Here is a 22,752-nt window from a genome sequence, read left to right on the forward strand (position 1 = left end):
CAACGAGACTGGTCTAGGGGCCAGTTCCCCCACATATGTTTCATAGAACTCCGCCAGCAAGCCATCCGTGCCAGAGGTCTTTTTATGTTCCGTATGCTTGATAGCTGCCTGCACTTCCTTCAGGGTAATGTCTGACCCTAGTTCTTCCGTCTTTTCCGGCTCTAGACGCGGCAGCAGAATTCCCTCCAGGTATCCTTGAACTGCAGTCCTATCACAAGTTACTGAGTCTCGAAATAACCCAGCATAATATTGTGCAAAAATTCCATTTATCTTCTCTTGCGTGTAATGCCTATTACCCTCGTTTTGCAACCCTTTATCCAGGGAGAGGCAGCCCAGTGTTATGTCTCTTGTTAGGGCGGACTCAGGGTTTTTCCATATTGATAACCAGAGCAGGGGTGGCCGACATGGATCCAGTCTTTCAGATATCGCAGCCCTATATGATTGATGTAATTAGCAGCAGAGATGTGAAGTGCCAGCTGTTTCCATTTAGAAATCTGTTTTTTTCTTGCTATATAACAGTTACAGTTGGAAATACCCCATAAGTCTGCACCATACATAGCAATTGGATGGCACTAAGGTTTATACATTTTTAGCAATCTGTATAGAAATCCATCACTCAGGGGTTGGGGAAGAGAACATAGGGACCCGTTGGTTGAAGAAAATTTAGTTGTGCGAGAAGAGATGTTAAAAGACCTTGACCCTGAAAAACTTAATTTAGTATCCTCTCCAGACCGCAGGCTGGAGCGTTTAGAGCAGCCTTGTACATAGTGTACCTTGTACACTGTTGACACTCATGCATGATCTTGATTACCGAGTCGACAACATTTGAACATGATAGCTTAAATGATAATACTTGGATTTACCTTTTAATACAATCAGTATAAGGAATTACATTATCAATAATTAAATAATTGCATGTACAGGAAAGACCACGAACAGTATCATCTACATGGGCAAACTGTACAGACACAAGTTGTAATAGAACAGGGATGGAAAAGAAAACAAGGTTTCCATAGATGAATATAACAGAAACTCATATTTAATGATATCTTGGCTGGGTTGTCCATCGTTACAAACTATTGAATGAACCACTTCTTGAGGTGCTCTTCTAAACATTAGGAAAGTTGCTAAGGTTCTAAAAAAAAGTGATGGAAACAAGTCTGCACTAGGCGTTTCGACAGGAAAAACCCCTGCAAGCTTTTTTCCCTGTAAAAAAGGTTTTGTAAGAAGCGTTTCCCAGAAAACAAGTTTTTGTGTTTATAGTTTTCTCCACAAGTGTTTTACAAAAAAACTTTTCCTCTGAGAATTTCCCTAACTTCACAGATTTCTGCAAAAGTTGCCACCTTTACCTAATCTGTGGATGTTTTGGGGAGAGAAAATCAATAAGTTTGCCACTAAACTTAATTTAAAAAAATGTATGCTGCTTTCCATTTCTGAGAACATGTTCCCCACCTAGCAATTATTTCTGCCTGTTCAGTGATATCGTTCAGTTGCTTTTTTGTCACATCATATGATGGATGTGAAAAACATTCTCAAACGTAATGTCCATTGTTAGAACTGAGGGTCTCTAGTTGGCAGCGGTAGGGACCACTGTCCAAATAGGGACCCTTGCTTCTAGTCAGGGTAAGAAGGATACACTCTTTAGATAACCCCTGCTCACCCCCTTGGTAGTTTGGCACGAGCAGTCAGGCTTATCAAAGCAATGTGTAAAGCATTTGTACCAACACTCACAGTAACACAGTGAAAACACCACAAACTGACTCCACAACAGTTTAGAAAAATAAAGGTATTTCAATCTAAACACAAAAAATGCTATATAAAAGGGGGTCAAGGGGAAGTTTTACCGACCTAGTATCCCATTACCCTACTTGACATCACATATTACAAAATAGGGATACCCGGTCAAACAGTGTGTGTTGTTGTACAGAAAACTATGGAAAGAAGAGACAACATACTATACAAGACGAGTCATATCTGGCTGAGAAATTCCCATCAGACCACCCTTATTGGCGGAGTATCGTCATGTGGGAGTTGGTACTTGATCCAAATACCGCCCAAACCATCAGGCGACGGTGCGGATATGGATCATTCAAAGATACTCTAGCTAAGATAATGCCCTAAGAGTAGAAAAGATGAGGTGCAGTGCTCTAGTGAAAGTGAAGATAAAATTGACTACTCAAACAAAAAATATGTTTAATGGAGATTGTTTAAAGTGTCAAAATTAGAACCACGCCCTGTAGTGGAAATTAATAACTACAAAGTGGCGATGTGCAGGACGGTCGACGTGTTTCAGCCATATGGAACAGTTGTCCGGCTTTCTTCAGGACCCAAAGGTGGAACAGCTACTGCAATTTATACATAGTGTGGTGAAAAAGAGAAATACTTTACGGTACAGGAATCTCCATGGACCTTGGAGCCCCAATGTATCCAGGAGACCTACATTTTCTTTTCCTGTTTGTAACATAAAAGGAAGAACTTACAATTTACATATATATACACACATACATATATTGCCACTTGAAACACACAGAAACTATAAAAACAACACACATGCATAAGTACAATGTACTTAGCAGCAACCCTAGAGTATTATATCTCTCACACAGAGAGGCATTACCCTCTACTGAGATACTCACCCAGCTTTATGTGGGAGAAGACCTCACCTCACCCGGCAACCTACTCGGGAAGTTGAGGCCCCGCTCTGTTTTGCAAAGAAAAAGACACACATTGGAAACGTACAGTGTGTCTGGCTCACTAGCTTTGCATAAAAACCTAATTTACACAGTAATGGACAACACACCATCAGAACATGAACCGATTGTATACAGGATCAGCAAATGTCACATCTATTGCTAAATTAAAATTACCAAATGATTTTGCCAATGTTTAGTTGAAAATGGCAAAATGTCACAACCCCTCTCGTCCTACTCTGGCTCACCAAAAGGTGACAAATGGAAAATATGTAAGGGGCGAAAAACGATGTTTTGAGAAAAAAACAAAATCAAGCATAGAGCCTGAGGCTACTACAACTAAATGAAAAGGCCTGTTCTTTTCATCAGAAAGGTGCATAAAAGCAAAGGAGCAAACTCCATAAACCCCAGGGACTCACCTGTCCGTCGGTACCTCTCTCGATCATCCGGGAGGAAGTGGAGGTACCGACAGGACAGCCTATTCCGTTTTTATACTGGTACTGATTGGTCAAATTGACTATCTAAAACGGCCAATTGAGAGCTAAATTGCCGTTTCTTCTTTTTGCTTTTTCGCGCATGCTCGTTAGATAGTGGGTTGGATACGCTGCTCTCCTCATAGTTATCAGAGCGCATGCGCTGGAATACATTCGCCAGGACCTTGGCTGCGCGCGCCGATGTTGGCCCACGCGCATTCCACAAGGACAGTGTTACCTTTCCGCGCATGAGCAACGTGAAGCTCTAATGAATTGTTTCTTCATCCTCTGATCAAAAGTACACAGTGATTAATAGCAATGTTTGCTCTACCATTGCGCTCATGCGCATACCTCCTTAAGAGATCACTGAGTAGGCAGAATTGCTAAGCGCTACAAGTGTAACTAGGCATACCTAACAGTGTTAGTGTATGGTTATGAATGTAGGTATAATAACAAATTCTCATAGTGTAATGGTACAATTATGTATTCTCAACAGACAAGAGGTCAAAGTCGAAAAAAACTGATATTGACTGGAAACCAAATGTCATAATTACATAAGTGATTAGAGCTACAAGGAGACCCAGGGGATGGCATCATTCAGTCCTTTAATATCGCACTGAAGCTTGAAAATCCACTTCAGTTCTTTCACGAATAGGAACCTCGAGATATCACTGATGTGGGGTGGAATGTACGGGTGCTCTAATATCACCCACCGCAAGTCTTCTGCCTGATGTTTAGTAGAAAGAAAGAGGCTAGTCAGGCAAGCGAACTCGCAGAAACTGACCTACCGGAAGGTTTTCACGTAGGGCTCGTGGGTGATGGCTATTAAACACAAGCAGTGAGTTCCTCGACATAGGTTTTTTATACAGTTCACTCTCAAGTTTACCACCACTAGCGAAGATTAAGATGTCCAGGAATGGCAACTGTTGTTGGCTGTACTCTACAGTGAACTTCAGGTAACGGTTCTGTTGGTTAAGCCATCCGTGAAAGGCTACAATTTCAGATGGTGTGCCTCGCCATATCACCAAGATATCATCAATGTATCTTTTCCATAGCAACACCTGACGAAAGTAAGGGTTGCTATGGTTAAGTACATGAGCCTGTTCAAACAGGTGAATGTAGAGGTTGGCGAGGCTGGGGGCAAAAATGCTCCCCATGGACGTCCCTGAGGTTTGGAGGTAGATCTCATCCTCAAATTTGAAATAGTTCTCTATCATTGCCAATCTGGCACACTCCATAATGAAGTTGACGGGGGTGATACTATTCAAATCTCGGGCATCCAAAAGCGATCTAATGGCCTCTAGGGTCTCTTCCTGTGGAATGCAGGTATATAGTGACTCGACGTCGAAACTGACCAAAAGGTCAGTCTCGACGTCGAAGTCCACCTCTGGTAGCAACCTGAGTACGTCAGCCGTATCCTGCAGATATGTGGGCATTTCTTTAACTAATGGCCTGAGAAAGAAATCCACGAAAATGGATAGTGGTTCCAAGAGGGAGCCAATCCCTGAGATGATTGGTCGTCCAGGAGGAGGCATAGTTGCCTTGTGTAGTTTTGGCAGGCAGTAGAACCCCGGCATAACGGGATTGGAGGTAACCAGAAACTGTGCCTCCTGAGGTGTGATCCATCCTTCCGCATTACCTTCATCAACCAAAGTCTTGATCTCTGTTAGTAGCCTAGGAGTAGGGTCACTAGGCAGGCGCCGGTAGGAGTTGTGATCATTCAATTGTCTCAGACATTCCTGGTGGTAGGTTGTCATGTCCATGACAACCGTAGCGCCACCTTTGTCTGCCGGCTTAATTATAATTGATGGATCAGAGGACAGTTTAGTGAGAGCATGTCTTTCTCTAGTTGAGATGTTTTGAAAAGTTTGTTGGTTGTTTACAAAAAGAGCCATGACATCATGTGTTACAGCTTGTTCAAAAGTGCTCACTTTCGAGGGTACTTCATGTGTTAGCGGTGTGAACGTAGATTTTGGGCGTAGCCCAGTTGTAATAGAGAGGTTGAAAATCCAAGATAATTCCAAGTAAAATCCAAGGTTTATTGAACTGCTTCACAGTAAATCCACTCTCCAAGTTACCAGTCCTTTTTCTCCACCCCAATCCATTTCAGACCATAACAATTCTAAATGGAATCCATAACACAATGTGCATGAGCAGCTATGAAGAGACATTCTATTTAAAAGGGAAATATGTACAACATTGGAATTTGTATTAAAAGGGAAATATCTGTAAACAAGAATACTACACATTTTCCCCCTAAAGAAAATTAAGTGACTACGTAAACATTAAAAAAACAAATCCTTACACATAAAAGAAACTACTGGTTATAATAGAAAATTTAAGACACACATTTGGATACTCTTCTAACATTCCATCTTTTGCCATCTTGTGTGACAACGCTATTGTGATAAACTTTCACAACCTTCATAGGTTTGCCAAACTTTGTCTCACCTTTGGTAATATAACCAGGTTTACGAATCCTAACCACATCACCTACCATAAAAGCAGGTTGTTTGACTTTCATCCTAGTATCATAATCACTTTTGTATTTGCACTTTCTCAGCTACATCCTTGACATTCACATCAACCATGCGATAACCAGCACTTTTCTTAAACCACCAAGGACATAGGTTAGATACAGGATCTCTACCCTTTAGTAGGCGGAAAGGAGAAACTTCTGTAGTGGCATGAGGCGTTATACGGTACAGCCATAACTTTTCTCTCAATTTCTCCTTCCACATTTCCCCAAACTTCCGTGCCCATAGGATATCTTGTTTGAGAACCCTGTTATATCTCTCCACTAGCCCATTTCCTTGTGGTTCATATAGAGCAGTGGTGCAATGCTTTATACCATAAGTACTCAAAAACTCCAACATCTCTGAAGATTTGAACTGTACCCCATTATCTGATACAATGCTTTCTGGGAATCCTTCTCTTGAAAATATCTCTCTCAAAAATAAAATAACACTTTCAGTGTTAGGATGAGGTACCAGTTTGACCTCAGGCCATTTGGAGTGATAATCCACAGCAACTATAGCGAATCTACACTCCTGTGGTAAACAATTGAATGGGCCAGCAATATCGATCCCTAATTTCTGCCATGGATGATCTGGCCACTTCACAGGAGTCAAAGGTGCCGGATCACATTTGCACGTCTTATCACTTTCAATGCACTCAGGACACTCTCACTCACATAATCTCTCACTTTGCACAAGACATCATCCTCACTCATGCTTTTCATCCATAAATCTTCTGAAATGATACTGAATTTCTCAGACAATAATTCTGAAATGCTAGTTACGACTTCAGTATCTTGATCACCACTGACACTGGGATATGGTAATCTTGACAAACAATCTGCAGTCACATTGAGTTTCCCAGGCACATATTCTATGTCAAAACTATATTCTTGTAATCGTGACATCAATCTAGCAATACGAGCAGTCACACTTAAACCTCCACCGGGTGAAAGAATACCCACCAAAGGCTTATGATCAGTACGTATCAAAAATCTTGCACCCCAAATATAATTCCGGAAATGTTCAACAGCCCAGACACATCCTAATAATTCCTTTTTGATTACAGCATATCGTTTTTCAGTGTTATTTAGAGATCTAGACGCGAATGCAACATTCCAGTCCTCCTTACCCGAACGTTGCGAAAGCATGCAACCCAGGCCATAAAGGCTAGCATCCACTGTCAAAACACAAAGTTTGTTCAAACAAAACGGTCTAAGTGTAGGAGCTGACACCATGTCAAGTTTAATACTGTCAAAAGCGTTTTGTTGTTTAGTTCCCCACAAAAATTCAACATCTTTCCTGGTTAGTTCTCTTAACGGCTCCACTTTAGTTGCAAAACCAACTATAAACTTACTGTAATATTCACAGAGTCCTAAAAACGATAACAATTTATCTTTGCAATCGGGTCCAGGAGCTTTCAGGATTGCATCAACTAACGATTTCTTAGGAGCAACACCATTCCCAGAAATAGTATGCCCTAAATATTCTATCTTCTTTTGAAATAACTTGCACTTTTTACTCTTAATGGTAAGACCAAACTTACTTAACGTTTTACACACATTACTCAGGTGTTCCATATGTACTTCATCACTCTTAGAAAATACTAAAATGTCATCCTGAAAACACTTCACATAGTCACTCATGTCTTTAAAAATATGATACATCGATCTCTGAAAAACTGAGGCTGCCGATGCCAAACCAAATGGCATCTGTTTGAATTGATATAATCCCTGAGGTGTAATAAATGCTGTGAGATGACGTGATTCCTCTGCTAACACTACCTGATGATACGCAGATCTCAAATCTAAGGTAGAAAAAACTACAGCCTCACCAATCATGCTCACTACTTCATTGATATTCGGCAGAGGATGACAATCTACTACTATATTAGCATTAAGTGCTCTCAAATCTATGCAAAGTCTCAGAGATTTATCAGGTTTGCGTGCCAAAACTACTGGCGAAACCCATTCTGACGATTCTATCTCCTCTATGACATCATTTTTTAACATATCTTTTAGAGTATCACTTAACTCTTCTCTAACATTGAGTGGTACAGGTCTAAGCTTTTGCACAACTGGTTCAGCTCGTTGTTTGAGCTTGATGACATGAGTGAACCCGCTTAGCTTACCTAACTTGTCTGAAAAAACTTCCGGAAACTCACACGAAAGTAACTTCCAAGCATTACTCTCTTCTACAAACATAACTCTTTTATTTAACTCATCTCTATCCTTTAACACCATGACTGGATCTTTGCTGCGTGGATTCAACGTAATGTTAAGTTTGAATTGATCGCGCCAACCCAGAACATTCACACCCTTTACTACAACATATAATTTGATGTACGCAGATTGATCCTTAAAATATATGGTGGAAGCAATATATCCAATGAAATCAATGTATGAACCATTGAAACCTTTTGCCATTACATCAGGAGGGCATAAATCACTCTTAGCAATCTTAGATTCATACATTTCATGAAAGTATTCTTCCGTTATGATGGTCCAAGGAGACCCAGAATCAGCCATTAGCTCTAGTTCAACACCCATAAATTTAACCACACACTTAGGAGAGTCCAACACATCCTCTTCAAGCAACCCTAAACTCACTAATGATACAATCATTCCTCTTTCTTTAAGGGATTCATTAGACACGACATGCTCACATCTTGACAAATTTGATCCCAAATCAGTGTCATCTCTCACACAAGAGACTTCCCCTTTTTTAAAATAATTACTTTTGTCCCCAATTTTCTTTTTGTCTTCCCTACAGGACTTGGAAAAATGACCAACTCTACCACATTTGTTGCACTCTTTTCCCAAGGCAGGACAAAACTTGAAGGAAGCTACATGATTGTAACTCCCACATCTAAAACATACAATGCGGTTACGTGATATATTCCTATAGTTTTGAAAACCTTTTGTAACATTGTTCATAGCACATACTTCTTCACTTAGTTTATCATTCTTGCTACCCCTAGTGCTCGTTTCTTCAATAGTTTTCATCCATTTGCTAGATTGTTCAAAAGCCTTGGCAGTGGAAATGCTTTCTAATAAAGTGGGATTACCTAATATCCACAATTGTTCCTGTGTTTTCTTACATTTAACATTGACAATTATCTGATCTCTGATCATTTCGTCTGTCATTGCACCAAAATTACATGAAACCACCAAAGCTCTCAAACCCGTTAAAAAATCATCAAAAGATTCATTTTCTTTCTGTGCCCTCATATAAAACTTGTAACGATTCAGAGCAATACTGGTTGTGGGTTTGAAACGTGTTTCTACACGAAACATTGCTTCATCAAATACACCAGAGTCACCAGGAACAGGTGGTAAATTTCTAAAAAATAGCTTGCCCTTCGGATCCTAAACAATGAAGAAAAATATTCTTTTTTCTTTCATTTCCCATCTTTTCCCCATCAATAGTGTGGTATATATGTTATTGTTGGGATGACGCGTGTGTATGCACGCGCGTCATCCACAAACAATGTGCGCATTGTTGAGGTTTGAATGTGTGTATATGTCGCGTGTGTGCTCGCGTGCTGTGTGAGATTGATCTGATGTCTCGTGTGCGTGTTGTGCTTTGAATGAGAGTGGCATGGTATGAATGGGAAGACGGGGACAGTTACTGGCTATTCTAATGTATACGCTGCTGGAGACACTGCTCAAATAAAGTTCCTCCTACCTTACTGGAACGGATTCTGTTCTTCATTCCTTGGAGATTACAATACTTCCTTTTGCAACACTGGCGACGATCGGGAACACGTTCCCATACGTGTTTAAAATGGATTTTCGAAGAAATTGTCAGATTTTGTCTACATTTCATTTCATTGGCCATTGACATCGGAGATTGTCTTTTGGCTCTTTCTATTGGATGTTTACTTCTCCTTCCTATTGGATGATAGCAAGACTGAGTTAAAACAAGCTTTCTCATTGGATATTGGTCAGTATTGCACTTCTGTGGAAATATTTTCTTTTCAGTTAATCTGACCAAGGACTGCAGATAAGTCAAATATATCGACAGTAAGGATATTTACAAGAAAAAAACACCAATAACCTTCAGTACCAAGATAAAATGAACAGTAAGTGACTTCTGTGATTCGCACACAAATTGCGAGTCTCATTTTATTCTTATTCTTCCAAGGGAGAAGGAACTGTGAAATAACTTATTTACATTTATTACTTATATTGGTTATTATTGATTCTATACAGCTATGATGGGGATTCAACCTCCTCCATCCTTCTTAACAATTAAGGGTGATCCTCCAATTGAATGGGACATTTGGGAACCTATGTTCTTAGCTTATGTTGAGGTTCTTGAAGAAGATGATTGTGGAGCAGAAAGGAAATTAGCTTTATTAAAGCATTGTCTTGGAGGGATTGCTCTTAAAGAATTCAAAAGTTTACCTCCTTTAAATGATACTGCTAATATGAATGTATATCAAATTGCAGCTAAACAACTCTCCATTAGATATGGAAAGAAAATTAACATGGTCATGGAAAGATTTAAATTCTACTCTAGGAAACAACAAACTGATGAGTCCATTGACAACTATGTTTCTGCATTGAGAGCATTAGCAGTTACATGTGACTTTGAACATATTAACTATGATCAAGTATTGAGAGATCAAATCCTCATGTGTACCAACAATAAAAAGATACAGCAGAGGTTATGGACGACTTCTGACATGACTTTGAACACTGCAATTGAGATAGCTAAGTCAATAGAACATTCTGAGAAATTCGTTGATGAAATTCGATCACAAAGTGGTAATAAGCCAGATGTGTTAATTCTTAATAGAGAAAATGACAAACTAAAGAAGCCTATTAATTCAAGGAATGATAATTTATATAAGAGTGAAAATAGAAATAAATGGCAAAAACCTGATCAGAGAATGAATAGTTGGCAAAGATCGGATCAAAGAATGATTACATGGCAAAAACCAGACTCTAGAACATACAATATATATTGCTTTAGATGTGGTAGTGGTTACCATCTAGGGAACTCGAGGTCATGTCTAGCATTAGATAAAATGTGTTCAAGGTGTGAGAAAAAGGGGCATTTTTCTAAAGTCTGTAGATCTGCACCAAGGAAAGTTAGTTTAATTCAAGACCAAGAGCAAGAAGGTTCAAGTGATTGTGAATTTGATGTTAATACTATAATGTGCATAACTAAGGAACCTAAAGTAAAAAAAAAATTCCTTCGTGTGATATCATCATTGATGGAATATCTACTAAAGTGTTTGTAGACTCGTGCTCATGGTACACTATTCTACCTGATTCTTTATTTAGATCCAATTGGCCTAAAGCCAATCTAATACAACCAGATATTACACCAAGTGGTTATACAGGGCATAGACTGCAACTTATTGGTTATTTCATAGCTGAACTTAAATTCAAGAATCACTCTACAATTGGGAAAGTGTATATCACAAAATCTGGTGATTCACTATTGAGTTGGCCACACCAAGAACAACTTGGAATGAAACTTGATCCAAATGCCGATCCTCCTGTTTACTCCATCGATTCTGGGCCGAGTAATTCTGTACCAAGCAAAGAGAAAGAAGATATGTTGATTTCTGAAATTAAAGAGAAATTTCCTAAACTGTTCTGCAATGAATTAGGAAAATATAAAGGATTTGAGCATCGAATAAAAGTACATGCAAACGCCTTGCCTGTTCGTCATAAAGTCAGGAATGTCCCTCTCTCATATAGACAGAAACTAAAAGAAATTCTTAATAATATGTGTGAGAAGAAAATAATTGAACCTATTGAGTCATCTCCTTGGGTTTCGCCCATTGTAATTTCGATCAAATCTGGGGGGGATCTTCGTGTATGCATTGATTTGCGCAGTTTGAACAATGCTATATGTGTAGATTCACATCCTTTACCAAATCTTCATGAAATGGTTTCCACCTTAAACAATGCTAAAGTATTTTCTTGTTTGGATTTGGCAAGTGCGTATCATCAAGTAGTCCTACATGAGGACTCAAGAGACCTAACTGCTTTCATTACACCGGAAGGATTATACAGATTTTGCAGGATGCCTTTTGGGTTGGCGAGTGCAGCTGCTGTATTTCAAAGGTTGATGAAAGAGACTTTAGCTGGATTAAATGGAGCAATTGCATTCCAAGATGACATTTTAGTTTTTGGAAAAGATAGGGTTGAACATGACAAGAACTTAATTAAAGTATTAAATGCCTTATCAGATAAAGGCCTGACACTTCGTGCTTCTAAGTGTAAATTCAAGAGAGAAGAAGTAGAATATCTTGGACACTGCATTAGTGGAGATGGCATTAAACCTAAAGTTTCACATTTAGAAAACATTAGCAAGGCACCCATTCCTCAAAACAAGGAACAGTTGGTAGCTTTTTTAGGACTTGTAGAATTTTATGCTAAATTTATTCAAAACTATGCTAGTGTAATTGAACCGTTTAGATTACTTTTAAAGAAAAATGCTAAATTTGAATGGACAGATTCTATGACGGCAACCTTCAATGATGTTAAGTCAATGATTGTTAGAGCGCCTTGTCTCAAACCATTTGTAATTGGGAAGAAATGTATTGTGATGGTTGATGCAAGTAATTGCGGGTTGGGTGCTGTGTTAATTCAAGAGGAATGGGGTAAAGAATGGATTGTGGCATATGCCTCAAGGACGTTGAGAGAGTCAGAACGACATTATTCTGTGATTGAAAGAGAACTTTTAGCATGTGTTTGGGGAGCAGAACATTTTCGACCTTTTTTGTGGGGGACAAAATTTATCATTAAATCAGATCACAAACCTTTGGTGCATATATTGTCACCTGGTGGAGGTCGTACACTGTCATCTAGATTAGCAAGACTTTCTTCCAGGTTACAAAATTTTCAATATTCTTTAGAATATATTCCTGGTAAGTCTAATGTCCATGCGGATTGCATGTCAAGACTCCCATTAGCATGCAGTGAATCTGATGTAGTTGATAAAGATGAGTGTGAAGTTGCACATGTTTTCAGTGATGTGAATTTAGTGTTTGGTGAAAATTCGGTAGTACAAGAAGAAATATGGAATGAAGAAATGGACAAAGATTTAGAACTTAAAGAAGTGAAAGAATATGTATTGAAGGGTTGGCCTGAAGGAAGAAATTTTACGGGAGGCTTAATGAGCTATCATAAAATTAAAGATGAATTAGCCATAGAAAACGACATTTTATTAAGAGGTGATAAATTCATACCACCGTTTGGTCTCAGGAAGAGATTTATGGACTTAGCCCATATAGGGCACTTTGGCATATCAATCACTAGAAGGCGATTAAAAAACAACTTTTGGTGGCCTGGTATTGATTATTTTGTGGAACAACAAGTGAAGTTATGTGAATTGTGTGCTAAGAGTGATAAAACAGCTCAAGTTTTACCCAGTGTACCACAACCTGTTGAATTACCTGTGTCACCGTGGAACAAACTTGGCATTGATATTATTGGACCGTTTAGTGTGTTGCCACAACAGCACTCTTTTGGCATAGTGCTGATGGATTATTTTTCAAAATGGCCAGAAATAAAGATGGTCAGGGAGGTTACCAGTGATGCTATTATACAATTTATGGACGAAATTTATTGTAGAGAGGGTATTCCTCAAGAGGTGGTGACGGATAATGGTCCACAGTTTGTTAGTAAACAGATGGAGGGTTATTTTAGTAGATGTGGTATTTCTCATAGAAGAATAGCAGTATTCCATCCAGAGGCCAATGGTCAGATAGAGAGATTCAATAGAGTTGTCAAGGAAGCCATTCAATTAGCTATCAAAAGTGGTTTATGCTGGAATAAGGCGTTACAGTCCATGTTATTGTCTTATAGAACTGCTCCTAATGCCGTTACCTTGTTATCGCCTTTTGAGTTACTGAGAGGGCGGAAACCCAGTACTAATCTTGTTCCTTGGTGGTTGAAGAACAAGGATAGTGGTCGCATTGACTTTGCAGAAATTGATTTTGGTGAAATTCGCAAGAAGGTTGATACTTATAAAGAGAAAATGAAGAATGAATTGTCAAAAACGGGGACAAGAAGTTGTGTACCCATTCATGTGGGAGACTTTGTGAGAATAAAAAAGGGAAGTTATGTACATAAAGGATTAGCACAGTGGTCTGATCCCATTAAAGTAATTGAAGTATTTAAGAATGCTGTGAGAGTGTTAGACGGAAGTGTTTGGCATTTTAGTAGACTTTCCAAGTTTAATAATAGCAAACATTTTTCAGAAAATGTTTCATCTAATGTGTTTTTGAACGAAAATGATTCATCCAATGTATTTTTAGATGTCACTGCAGACAATGCAGACAGTTCACGACTACCTGGGGCAACTGCGGTTTCAGTCAATGAGAATGCTAATGCACAAGAATTGTTGAGGAGTTCAAGAAGTCGCAGAGCTCCAATACGGTTCAGAGATTTTGTTCTGACATAAAAAAAAAAAATTAAAAAAAAGAGTAAAGAGGGGAGGTGTGTGGTATATATATTATTGTTGGGATGACGCGTGTGTATGCACGCGCGTCATCCACAAACAATGTGCGCATTGTTGAGGTTTGAATGTGTGTATATGTCGCGTGTGTGCTCGCGTGCTGTGTGAGATTGATCTGATGTCTCGTGTGTGTGTTGTGCTTTGAATGAGAGTGGCATGGTATGAATGGGAGGACGGGGACAGTTACTGGCTATTCTAATGTATACGCTGCTGGAGACACTGCTCAAATAAAGTTCCTCCTACCTTACTGGAACGGATTCTGTTCTTCATTCCTTGGAGATTACAATACTTCCTTTTGCAACAAATAGTCTTTAAATAAGTTAAAAACTCCTCCTTCCATCTGTTCCAGGGGATGGGAGGATCACCCTTACATTGTAAAAATTTCGAAGGAGGGTCAAACTGCATGGTGAAAATGATAATAGTACAAATTAAATAGTGAACAAAATGAAGCAATATGATATTATTACAGTTGAAAGAAAATAAAATGCAAAGTAAATATACACAAATTCAATCCTTGAGTACACCAGCTGTGTACATCAGCGCTGTAATGTCCTACACAGCAGTTGTAGATTATAGTGCAAAAGTCTAGCACTAGCTCGAAATTTCCAGCAATAATGCACGCGATGTGAAAATGTTGTTAAACAGATAGTTGTGAAGTTTGTCGTGCGGCGTGGCTTATTTGATCAATATATTCCAAAATGTGAAACAGTACCTTTATTTCACGAGCACACCCGAGTCACTACTTGGAAACAGCAACAAACAAAGAGAGTCGGAAGGTCTGTTAAACGACATAGCTGAGTCTATGAGGTCCTAATGAAGTGACCCTTTTGGACTGCACCGAACCAGGCCAAGTGAGTCTCTGTATACATGCATCCCGCAGCAAGAGACCCTTGATTGCATAAGACATCTACTGGAATCTAAACCACCAGAGACCATCACTCCCATACCTTTCATCATGGAGTGTGCCAGACTGGCTATGATGGAGAATTACTTCCAGTACCAGGATGACTTGTATCTCCAAGTCTCGGGGACATCAATGGGGAGTGTCTTCGCCCCCAGTCTGGCGAACCTCTATATGCATCAGTTCGAGCAAGATCATGTCCTGAACACCAGCAACCCTTACTTTTGTAAGGTGTTGCTTTGGCGCCGGTACATAGATGATATCATCGTCATATGGAGGGGCAATGGTGAGGAGATAACTGACTTCCATACATGGCTTAACTCTAGGAATCAATACCTCCGTTTCACTGTGGAGTACAGTAAAGAGCAGCTACCATTTTTGGATCTCCTTATTTTTCCTGAAGAGGGTGTTCTCCAAAGCCGATTGTACAAGAAACCCATGGCACGCAATTCTCTTCTGTCATACCAAAGTTTCCACCCACAGTCACTACGTGACAATTTGCCAGTGGGTCAATTTCTTAGGGTTCGGAGAAACTGTTCCTCCAATCAGTTATACGAACAACATGCGAGGGAACTAGCATGCAACCTGAAGGAGCGGCATTACCCTATCAATTGATACGTCGGGCTAACAAGAGAGCCTTCAACAACAATCGTGAGGCTTTGATCGAACATCGACACAAGAAAACACCTTCCGAAAGGATCACGATGGTACATACCTTCAGCACCAGATCCAATATGGTCAAGAGGATAGTCTTGAAACATTGGAAAATCTTGAACACGGTTTCTGGTGCAATACCCAGGCCCCTGTTTGCGTTCAAACGTGGAGCTAGCATCAGGGATACACTGGTCCACACAAGACCACGGACACAAAGGAAGAACACTACCACCACCCTTGACACCATTTGGAATACCAGTCCGGTTCAAGGGCACCACCCCTGTGGTAACTGTGCGTCATGCCCCCAGACCAGTAAGACACTCTCCGTTGACATTGGAACTGCAAGACCATGGAAGTTGCTGAACCATACCAACTGCAACTCGGAGAGAGTGATCTACAAGATCACATGCCCGTGTGGTCTGGCTTATATTGGACATACCATCAGGAAAGTGAAGTTCCGTATTAGTGAGCATAAGAGCACAATACGGTGCAACAAACAATCCACTTGTCTAACCAACCACTTCTTGACCAAAAAGCACAAAGCAGAAGACCTTAGGTGGATTGTTTTGGATCAACCATTCATCCCACCGCATATCACAGACATCTCTAGGTTCCTTTTCATCAAGGAACAACGTTGGATTTTCAAATTGAAAACTGACATCTCAGGTCTGAATGATAATATACCCTGGGTGTCCATCTGACCAGCTGTAAGCCTTCGGGACTTTATCTCCTATTGATAATTCAATACACTACCAGTGGCTTCATCTATACTTCACATGACACAGATCCATTGCGTCATGTAGATATATTGTAGCTCACTTCGTAAATTGGCTAATCCTAACTTCCAGTATGTCAAACACCATTAGCTCACTTATACTTGACATTATGCAGATCCATTGCATTTACTAGATATAGTGTAGCATAAGTCGGAGAATGAATAACCTCACTTCCAACATGACAATCGCATTAGGTCAGACGTTGTCGGCGTCATTCTTTATGTCCTTGGCAATTTTACTGCAGTACATAGCCAATGATTATTGTTTTATGTCAGCACTCTTTTGATGTTGATCCTGGTATTTTATGCACTTAACACCAAGTGTCTCCATATGATCTGTGGTCATAAGCAATCTATATCATTGCCAATAGAGGCATAGTTGGCGGGTTTTCACTGGCCCCCAGCATGCAATGGTTCGTGTTAGGGACTAGAACACATAGGGAGCCACCGTGTCATCCATGTGGGCGCGGTCGGGTGAGCCCTCGTTTGATAGGAGCGAGCGGTAGGGTCATTATAGCAGAGTATCGCTATGCCCGCCATTTGCATTGGTTTCTTTTGACAACTGACATTGAGCATGCGCATATACACGGGGATTCCGAGTCGTTCTCGAAATCACTCCGTTTCCATTGCGCATGCGCTGTTCCGTGACCGGCGCTCGCTGTCAGCAGCTGGTGATACTTCACCGCGCATGCCCGGTATTGTGCTCAGAGCGCTGGGCAGTGTTACCTTACCGCGCATGCGCATAGGGATTTTCTTCGCAACACCGGCAGCGGCGATAGGCACACAGCTGCTTCCGATTACCCAATCATATGGGGTATATATACATTAGCCTCACCTCTCCTCGTTGCCTCCCCTTCGGCTTAGGTGTCTGCCTAGGGGTACCGACGGAGAGGTGAGTGGCTGGTTTATGAACGCGCAGCGCTTAGTCCTGTGATCCTGCTGTGGCCCCCCGCTTTTTTTCATGCTTAGCTTATCTGGAGGTGAATTTCCTTTCAAGTAGACGCTATTTTGAGCTTTAACTTTATCCTTGAGCTCTTTTTTAACTCTTTACACCAACAAAATAGAGGGTTAGTTCCAGGCTCACTCTATTTTAAGTACCCTTCCTCATAAGCACAACACAGGGGGTTGGTTAACTTAGACCCAGTAGTCTGGAATAGTCAACCCTGAGCCATATTTTTTACATCTATTCCTTGGCTGAGGGTGGGAGTATACAACTGACTATATTACCACAGAACAGGCACTAGCCATATACAGGTGCTTATTTCAGGGTGACTGTGCTAGCCACTGACTAGACACTAGTTTTGTCCATCAGCCAGTCCTTTTCTTGTCTTCCATGGGTTAGCGTTCGGTGAGGATAGTTACACAACCAGTTTATATATGCACAGACTGTATAACCAAATACTGACTACAGACCACTGAGTCAAACTCAGGTTGACATGTTCTATTTTTATGTTCTGTGCATAGAGCGGGGCCTCAATCTCCGAGCCGTTGCCGGGTGAGGTGAGGCTTGACTCCCACATATTGCTGGGTAAGTCCTTTTATATCCTGTTTGAAATTAATGTTCAGCAATGACTGATGGCTTACTTTAATATGAAACCTTTAACACACATGGCTGTCCTAATAGGGACTTGCCAAGCTGAGTTCATATGTTGGTCCTGATATCGTGAATAGTCTATTTTGACTGTATAATGTACAACATTTGTTGTTTCTTTTGTGTTTTCATTTTTTAGGATTACTTCCTCTATCAACTGCTGATCTGGAGGATATGGTAGGATGGTCTAGATGGCCACACCAGTAGTTTGGACAGGTCTTTAACAAACATTTTGGTCTGTCCCTTTTTTTGCTTCACTTTGTATAAATTATCTGAGTGTACCTTTGCAGTAGCAACATCTCTTTGTAGTTGGCCCTGAAGAATGCCGGTGTAGTTTCACCTTCGGCAGAAACATGTTGGCCTAAGTCACAACACAGCAAAGCATCACAGTGATTCTTTCACACTGTTCTACACTTCTTTTTAATCTGGCGTCCTGGTGAATATCTTTAATAAATACATTTTTCTTTGCCTCGACCGCCATTTTAGATCACTTATTCTTTATTCCCTCCTTTGCACTGCACTTTTTCAGCACCACTCTGTGGCACGGACACTTCCACAAGATGAACCAGTAGTGTGTGTTGTCTGGCCAATTCATCTGGGCTTGGACTCACCACCCTGGTTAGACGTCCTACATGACGAGGCTCCGCCAGATGGGTGGGCTGATAGGATATCTAATACATATTTGTGTCGTGTGACCACTTGGCCTGGTTCGGTGCAGTCCAAAAGGGTCACTTCATTAGGACCTCATAGACTCAGCTATGTCGTTTAACAGACCTTCCGACTCTCTTTGTTTGTTGCAGTTTGATTTAGGGGTTTAGAGTTTGGTAGGTCTATAAACATAGTCCCCTTGACCCTCCTTAACCTTTGTTTTCCACTACTTGGAAACCAACACGTCGCATGGAGATTTGTTGCACGGGAAGACTCAGTACTTCGCGTGTTGCCCGTTGAAACCACATTCAAAGGTAAACATTTGCTTATTTCGTTTAAAATTGTGAAACTTTCGCGCAAACACCCATAAATTTCATAGTTTACGGTAAACACAGCGTCCTCAACCGTGCAGTCTCCAAGATGAAAAGCGTTACCAATAGAATATTGTACACCAGTGAGAGCAGGTGTAAATAGTATTCCAAGTAAAATAAAGTTTTAAATCCTTCAGTCCTTAAGTAGGATAGTCGATAGCAACGTCTTCTATGTAGGAGTGAACCAAGCTCCAATCTTCAAAAGTTTATAAAATCCAAACTAGGTTAAGATCAGGTAAAAATCCAAAATCCTTTCAAAATCAGGTGTACCACACCTGTGCTGCTGTAGTAGTAGGTACTAGACACCCTCGTCGCCAATTTTGTAATAGAGAGGTTGAAAATCCAAGATAATTCCAAGTAAAATCCAAGGTTTATTGAACTGCAGCACAGTACATCCACTCTCCAAGTTACCAGTCCTTTTTCTCCACCCCAATCCATTTCAGACCATAACAATTCTAAATGGAATCCATAACACAATGTGCATGAGCAGCTATGAAGAGACATTCTATTTAAAAGGGAAATATGTACAACTTTGGAATTTGTATTAAAAGGGAAATATCTGTAAACAAGAATACTACACAAGTGTTGATGGAGCTATCATCTTTTGATGGCGTATCACTGTCTCTGGTCTTGAAAAAGAAATGAAGGTGAACCTTCCTAAAAAACTTTTCTAGCTCACATCTAGTTTGAAAAGGATCACCTTTGTTGGTTGGGACAAAGCCCAATCCTTTGCTCAAAACGCTTTGTTCATCAGCGGTTAGTGTTTTGGAACTCAGATTGACTATTAGGCTCCTGTCGTCTCTGTTGTCGATGTTTGCTGTGCTACCCTCCTGCTCCTGGTGTTCTGAAAGGGCTATTCTGGTTCCCAATGGACGTTTTGCTGTCCTCTCCTCCTGCCATAACTGCGTCCCCGGCCCTGCAATAAAAAAGACGGTTCTTGGAAAAATTGAGGATATTGTGGGAAACCTTGCATCTGTTGTGTAAATGGTGGTGGTTGGTAGCCCCATGGTCCTGGTGGCCACCATTGGCCTTGATTTTGATAAGGACCACGAGCTCCTCTTCTCTTATTAAACCTTAGCTGTTGTCCTCTTCCTCTCAATTGTGAAGTGGCTGTATCAGACCCATCTGAATCAGTACCTGGGTCTGATCCTGAGGAGGAGTAATTAGAGCCATAGCGCCTGCCCTTGTTGATAAATTCAGGTGCAACCCAAGTGTCACTTGTGTAAGGGAAGATTTTAGTCATTGCGAAGGATGCTAGGTCCTTTTTAAACTTTTCTACTTTGGTGACAAGAATGTTATCACCGTAGTCTTTATTGATCTTATTTGTCTCATCTAGATGTTTCTTAAAAATACTGTTGGTCAAAGTAGTCTTAATTTTAGTAGTTGAATTTCTACTAAGATGGCATCTGCTACCCGTTTGGCGGTGTTAACAATGAGAATAAGCCAATCGCGCGTACATCGCCACGCGATGAGTGACCAATCGCGAAGGAATAGTTTGTCTGTAAGAAAGAGTCTAGGGGTGTTCGTGACAATTAGACCTGTTGGTGAACATTTTCCCCGTAAATACTCTGCCATGATTATACCATGTATAGATGTCCTGGAATGGCTTTTCTTAATGTTCAGTAAGTTTTCCCAGTCATCTTGTGTAGTGGTAGTGCTTTCTGGCATAGAGTCTAGAATGCTAGGATTATTTTCTAAAATGAAATTAAGTGCTTCATCGTCAAACGCTAATCCTGGAAAATCGGCCATGACTGAGAGGGTGTGTGCGTCCTATACAGAACAAAGTAGGTGAGCAAAATGGTGGGGCAAACCAATTCTGTTTACAACCACATGTTACTGACCCGCAACCAACGTTGCTCCAATACACAAAAAATGCTATATAAAAGGGGGTCAAGGGGAAGAACTTACAATTTACAATTTACATATATATACACACATACATATATTGCCACTTGAAACACACAGAAACTGTACACATGCATAAGTACAATGTACTTAGCAGCAACCCTGCTGCTAAGTACATTGTACTTATGCATGTGTGTTGTTTCTATAGTTTCTGTGTGTTTCAAGTGGCAATATATGTATGTGTGTATATATATATGTAAATTGTAAGTTCTTCCTTTTATGTTACAAACAGGAAAAGAAAATTTAGGTCTCCTGGATACATTGGGGCTCCAAGGTCCATGGAGATTCCTGTACCGTAAAGTATTTTTCTTTTTCACCACACTATATATAAATTGCAGTAGCTGTTCCACCTTTGGGTCCTGAAGAAAGCCGGACAACTGTTCCATATGGCTGAAACTTGTCGACCGTCCTGCACATCGCCACTTTGTATTTATTTATTTCCACTACAGGGCGTGGTTTTAATTTTGACACTTTAAACAATCTCCATTAAACATATTTTTTGTTTGAGTAGTCAATTTTATCTTCACTTTCACTAGAGCACTGCACCTCATCTTTTCTACTCTTAGAGCTTTATCTTGGCTAGAGTATTGAATGATCCATATCCGCACCGTCGCCTGATGGTTTGGGCGGTATTTGGATCAAGTACCAACTCCCACATGACGATACTCCGCCAATAAGGGTGGTCTGATGGGAATTTCTCAGCCAGATATGACTAGTCTTGTATAGTATGTTGTCTCTTCTTTCCATAGTTTTCTGTACAACAACACACACTGTTTGACCGGGTATCCCTATTTTGTAATATGTGATTTTAATCTAAACTACACAAGACCAAAACGACAAAAATCCAACATACACGGTTCAAGAATATGGTTTCAGGAGTTCTTAAGGTTGCATTAAAATAATCCACAGTTGCGTCACGTTTTAGCCAACAGTACCTTTAGATGCGACAAAAGTTCCATGTGAAAGCTGCAGCTTTGAAAAGCTAGCGATGCGTCACTCCTGAGACCCTGGGGAGGCGATGCGACAACCCCGCTGGACGCACCGGGCGTGTTGCGCTGACTCTGGTCTGTATAGAGAGGGATGCGATACCTTGCGTGAATTCCGGTGCACAGGTTTCGGTGGATGCGGCTCGCTAAATGTACGATGCGACGATCTTTTGGACGTGTCAAGGGCTCCAGATGCTTCGCAGAGGCCGAATCGCTGCTAATCCCAAACTCCCACTCACTGGTATCGCAGCGAATTTATCTACTAGACCAGCAAGGGGGGGGGGAGGGGAAGTGGAGTGAGAAAGAAGAGAGACTCTGTTGCTGGCACCCCGGTCAGATTCTGGAATCTTCTTCTGTTACTCCTGACATCTTAAGAGGGGTGTCTAATGCACATAAAGAGAGGGGAGGGGATTTTGAGAACACTACTCACTACATCATTTAAACATTCAATATTCAGACTTGGCTTTTATCCTACCAGCTCACTGCAGAGTCTTCACCTCTCTTCTATATTTTATGAATTTGGAGTTTGGAGATTCTGTCTGAAGAGAAACAACCTACATTAGAGACTTTCTCCTATTCAGTAGAAGAGTACTATGAATGCTCCCCTCAGAACCACCCTACCTTATTAATCTCCGTTGGAAGCTTTTCTTATGTCTGTACCTCTCCTGTGCCTTTTACTGCTGGACGTAAGGATAAGCTGTGCAAGCCGCTGAAAATCCATAGCGCGCAAAAAGGATTAAGGAAGGAAAGAAGGGGAG

At 40.6% G+C, this 22,752-nt stretch overlaps 1 protein-coding gene across 3 annotated transcripts in view; it reads left to right on the forward strand.

The window, feature by feature from the left end:
• Positions 1 to 22,752, forward strand: part of CCDC91 (coiled-coil domain containing 91) — a 1,837,163-nt gene that overhangs the window by 219,303 nt on the left and 1,595,108 nt on the right. Inside the window, exon 2 of one of the 3 annotated variants that reach the window (XM_078673758.1) lies at positions 17,958 to 18,021. The exons of the other annotated variants lie outside the window; for them this stretch is intronic. The gene's annotated coding sequence lies outside the window, so the exon portion shown is untranslated. The remainder of the gene's footprint in view (positions 1 to 17,957; positions 18,022 to 22,752) is intronic. 3 annotated transcript variants of the gene reach the window in all.

This window comes from Lissotriton helveticus, chromosome 1_1, assembly GCF_964261635.1.
Source record: "Lissotriton helveticus chromosome 1_1, aLisHel1.1, whole genome shotgun sequence".
Taxonomy (NCBI): Eukaryota; Metazoa; Chordata; class Amphibia; order Caudata; family Salamandridae; genus Lissotriton; species Lissotriton helveticus.